Source organism: Sus scrofa, chromosome 8 (assembly GCF_054392235.1).
Source record: "Sus scrofa isolate SSC_HxYL_T2T_F1_AM1 chromosome 8, Sscrofa_HxYL_maternal_Yorkshire_Landrace_v2.0, whole genome shotgun sequence".
NCBI classification, from domain to species: Eukaryota; Metazoa; Chordata; class Mammalia; order Artiodactyla; family Suidae; genus Sus; species Sus scrofa.
Genome location: NC_139390.1, coordinates 95639123 through 95644434, shown reverse-complemented (window position 1 = coordinate 95644434; position 5312 = coordinate 95639123). Strand labels below are relative to the sequence as shown.

The window sequence follows — 5312 nt, the reverse complement described above, 5'->3', positions numbered from 1 at the left end:
AATACATCAAGCTTGTTCTACTTACTTATACTTGCTCTGCTTATTTCCTACAATTCTTATCTGTAACATTTTTATTTGGTTGAATACTTCCTGTCACTCAGGTCTCAGTGAAAATGTCATCTTTCCTGAACATATAAAAGACATCTTTGTTTTATGGTTTTGATGTTATTTCTCACTCATTGAAATTCTCTTAATTGCCTTTTTACTTGTTTTTTTCTAGATTCAGCATTAGAATGGTGTAGGGCATAGGGGCTTTCTCTTTTGTGTACAACACTGTATTCAAAGTATTTAGAATGGTGTCTGGAACAAGGCACATGCTCAATTTTTGCTCAATAGAATATAATATACTGTGGGTTTGTAAGTGATTCGGCTGTGGGTTTGGCCAGGACTGGAAGTTGTGGATATTCTGGTATCTGGCGCCAGAGGGAGGTACCTGAGGGACAGCTGAGAGAGTAAGATATTTAATCAGCAATCTTAGCTCTTCATTCTAATAATTTGTGCCTTTCATGACCCATGTTATGGTTCAGAATAGGAAGAGGACAACATTGGGACATTGTAAACTTGATGCAACAATATATATTCACGACTGGCAATGTTAGGAGATCATGAAGCCAGTGTCACAGGCTTATGGGCTATCATCCTGTATTTGCTTGGAGCTGGAAACATGTATCAGAGCGACACTTTAGGGGCTTAGTTAAAGACACACATAAGAGAATGGTCTTAAGAGTTTTTGCCTATAATGCAGGCTTAGATATTAAAAATACCCCCAGGGCACCTAGCAGTTGGCTCATGGTTTCCAATATCATTCTTTAGTAAAAGGAACTAGGGCTGCTTGGAGAAATGCCTGAATCTAGAGCTAGGATAGATAATATAGAAGATGGCCCAGACTATCTCATAGAGCCCAAAGGAAAGGAAGTACTCAAAAAAAAAAAAAAAAAAAAAAAAAAAAAAAAAAAAAAAAGAACCCTCACATTATGGGATATGTCAGAGATGCACAGATGCCAACTGTGTACTGAAGGACTTCTCAATGGCCAAAGAACCATTTGTGCAACAAAAGAAGTAAACTGGTATTGGATTATAGCCCAGAGTATAAAAAAAAACCCATGAATCTAAACAAATATAAAGAAATAAGTGAATAAGAGAGGGAAAAGAGACAAATTTCCCTTGCAGAAGAATTCCAAGTAATTTCTGTAGATACTCTACTCTCACAGAGGTAGAGTATTAACTAATACCTCTTAAATGTGGGATGCTTATAGAGACGTCCTTCTAATGAGTCGAGTGTGAAAAGAAAAGAGGAGTAACTTTGCAATGGAGAAAACTGACAAAAATTACTTCAGTCAGGTGATCGATCTTAACATCAAATCATGAGAAATGATTTTATAATATGCAATCTTGGTATGATGTAATGGTATTTTGGTACTTTGCTTCTGTGGTCTTTCACCTCAGAGCCCATATCCCCAGTTTCATTATAAGAAAAAGCATTAGACAAATAACAAATGATGAGCATTCTGTAAGAATATTCTACCTCCTTAATACTCTTCAAAAATATCAAGGTTATAAAAAGCAAGAAAAGTCTGAGAAACTGTCTAAATCAAGTGGAGTCCAAGGATATAAGGTTGCCTAAAGATACAGTGGTAAGCTAGAAGAGCTCTTGGAACAGAAAAAGGACACTAGATAAAAACTAAATAAATGTAAATAAAGTATGGACTTTAGTTAATAATTTATCAATATTGATTTATTACTTCTAAATGTGCCATTCTAATATAAATTGTTAACAAGAACAGAAACTGAGTGTTCAGTACATAGGAATTATTTGTGGTACATTTCAAATTTTCTGTAAATCTAAAATTATTCTGAAGTAAAAAGTTAAAAAAAATCCAGGATAACCATCCATGCTTGACTTTATAGAAATAAATGATGAATATACCAAGAGTGATAGTTTAAAAATACTTCAAAATATTTATTTAAGATTTTGTAATTGTTAATAAATCAACTTGTCTTTATATGTTAAATGTAGAAAAAAGTGGGTAGAAATGAATGAATTAATGAAAAAGCAATATTTTTATTTTTGCTTGTTATAAAAATTACTCTTTAGATATTTTATGATGTTGAGAGGAAAATAAACAAATGGAAAAAAAGTTAGGCTTATTAGGTTTAAATCAAGCAGAGGAGCAAAGAAATCCTTAGGTAATAATTTTATTTTAGCTAAATTTAAAACAAAAGTTAATAACAGCAAAATTTTATGTGATTCTTTCCATAATATAAATCAATGGCTTTTCATTATCTCATTTTTTCCAACATCATTGTGTAGGTCAAGGTTTGAAAAAAAAAAAAAAGTGTATCTTTTTTTATATAAAGAATAGTTCTTTAAAGAATCAGACTGTGACAAAGATTGTTCAATTTAGTCATTTTTAAGCCTGAATTGACCAATTTCCTTTAGGTTGCATAACTATTTTTAGTCTAGGGAAGATATTTATATATAATTCCCTAAGGAAACCATCTATTTTTAATCTCCATTCTCAGAATCCAGATTTTGAAAGTTTCCATTGTGGCTTAGCAGTTTAAGAACCCGACACAGTGTCCGTGAGGATGTGGGTTTTATCCCTGGCCTTGCTCAGCAGGTTAAGGATCCAGCATTGCTGCAAGCTATAGCTTAGGTCATAGAAGTGGCCTAGTTCTGGCATTGCTGTGGCTGTGGTAGGCCAGCAGCTGCAGCTCCAATTCCACCCCTACAATCCCAGGAACTTGCCTATGTCCCAAGTACAGCCATAAAAAGAAAAAAAAAAAGGAAAGGGAGAGAAAACAAGATTAAAGATTAAAGAGTAGGAACATAAAATTTCACATATTTAAACAAAGATTTTTTTTTTCAAAATTGGAAAAACTTCAAAAAATAATGATATATTGATATAATATAGTGGAATTGATGATTCTCCTATATCACTGATGATAATATTGATAGATTTCTATTTGAAAAATAGCTAGAAAGTCTCTCTCATTCCACTTGGAGCCAGTAATCTCATATCTTCAAATGCATTAATGAGTAAAGAATAAAAAATATTAAAAGGAAAAAATGCTTAAAAATGAAAATGAAATTTAATATAGTCTACATTTGAAAATAAAAAGAAACAATTTAATATGCACACAAGTAAAGAACTGGATTAGGAAATAATATAATATTGTTGGAGGGATTTACATGGTCATTCAAATACTGCAAAGAAAATCAAACAATTTAATGCCTTGATAAAAAGCCAGTATAAAATAATGATGCTCTTAAAAACATTAGCTTGATACTGATTATTTTAAAGCTTACATATCAACTTTTGACAACTGTTTACCAAAGTTCAATTGCTGTCTATCTTATATAAAGCAGATTATTTGTTCATTAATATATGACATACTCTAACTAATTCAGTTTGATGGGAGTATGGAAAGCCATGTTGCCCAAAATAACTATTTTGAAAGCATTGAGGCTTTTCTAGAGTTGTAACGGTTAACTATTGAAATGATATTAACATTTATCCAGGCTAAAATCATATTAGTCATGCGCCACTGAGTAAAATTTGAGGAGCTCAAGTTGATTATTCACATGTTGAATTAGAGAAAAGAAGGAAAGAAAGAAAGATGGAGGGGGGAAGGAAGGAAGGAGAGAAAGAGAAAGGAGAAGGAGAGAAAAAAAAAGGAAGCTCTTGAAAAAGATACCGGCTTTGCTTTTAGGTATTTTGCTAGTTGCAGAATTGTGAAGGAAAACAGATTAAGCTTTTCAATTACCATGGAGGTTTACAAACTCATCTTCTACTCACCTGGTTCCCAAAGCATATGCTCTATTATTAAGCCAACACTATAAGATTAGTATGGTAGGCAGGATTTTGGTCCCCATGATCTTCATCCCCTGGTGCTATACCTGTGAATGTTACCTTCCTTCTGTGACAAAGGGGACTTTGCATAAGGACATAAGGTTGCTAATCAACTGACTTTAAATTAAGGAAGTCATTCTAGGCTATCAGTTGGGCCCTTTATAAACAGAAGAGGCAGGAGAATAGAGTCATGAGGACTTACCCACTACTGCTGTCTTTGAGGACAAGCCTTACAGACAGTCCTACAGCTACGTGAAACCAAATTTTATGAATACCCTGCAAAAGCCAGGAAATGGATTCTTACATAGAGCCTCCAGAGGGGGGCATAGTCCTGCTGACACCTAGATTTCGACATTGTGAGACTAAGCAGAGGAATTTGCCTAGCTCACTTGACTTCTAAAGCAATGAGATACCCACACCTAAAGAAACCCACCACCTACAGAAACTGTTAGATAATAAACATGAATTTGTCATAAATTGCTGTAGCAGCAACAGGAAACCAATACACTAGTAGACTTTATTGCCTTCATTGGTGAGTACTGCTATCTCAAAACGATACCCTCCAAAGGCCAAAAGGATGAAAAGGCTGTTTACGAATGAGTTGGAAAGATACAAAGTCACATTCTCTTCTGGATAGTTCAAGCACATTGGATTAAGTCTGAAAAAATTACCTCAGTTCCATTTAGATTCATATCTTTTCTTAGCCGGATTTTGACACTTCCTTTTTGCCTTTCTAAACTTATGTTGGAAAACCCTGATATGTGAGCACTATTACTGTATTCACTTTTAACATTTTTGAAAAATCGACCAAAGTGAGGTGTATGACAGGGTTGGCAGCTCCTATAGCAACCATGGTGTATAAGGGCCTCATGGTGCCTCATTGGGAGGAGCATGTTCTAAGACTTCAGTGGCTTCTCAGTACCCTGGTTCATCCCTAAGGGTCTCAGCCAGGTCATTATCATTATCATGTTGGTGACCTGTTCAGTTTACTGCTATTTCTTTTGCTGATTGCAATTCTGGCCCAACTCCACCTCTCTTTGGAACACAGTTGAGAAATGAAACCATCTACTACCACAAGCATTGTTGGCCTTGAGGAAGAAGACCTGCTCTCTAGTATGCAGTGACTGAGATGATGAAGAAAATTCCCCTCAGTTGCAAAATCACCTCCATACCCAGACCACACTCCTTGAGCCTATTTTGGCTACCAGCTTGCCTTAAACATTCATTTGAATATCTTTTTCTGCAGTGCACTATTTTTTTCCTATCACCTTTATTTATTTATTTTTTTTTACACTTTGATGAGTTATGTGCCTATTTAACCTAAACTGTACTGACTCTGTAAAGCATTTAGGTACTCTTCTTGGGTAAAAAGTGCTGTTTTTCTGAGAAATAAGTTACTCTCTCCTTGGAACCTGTGGGTGTGAAGATGGCTCCTGCCTGTTCACAGCTGAATCAGTT

The 5312-nt window shown here is 34.8% G+C and overlaps 1 pseudogene; it reads left to right on the top strand.

Annotated features, from left to right (window-relative positions):
• The first annotated feature begins 4705 nt into the window (after positions 1 to 4705).
• On the top strand, positions 4706 to 4947 carry LOC146400952 (V-type proton ATPase subunit e 1 pseudogene; annotated as a pseudogene).
• Positions 4948 to 5312: the final 365 nt, after the last annotated feature.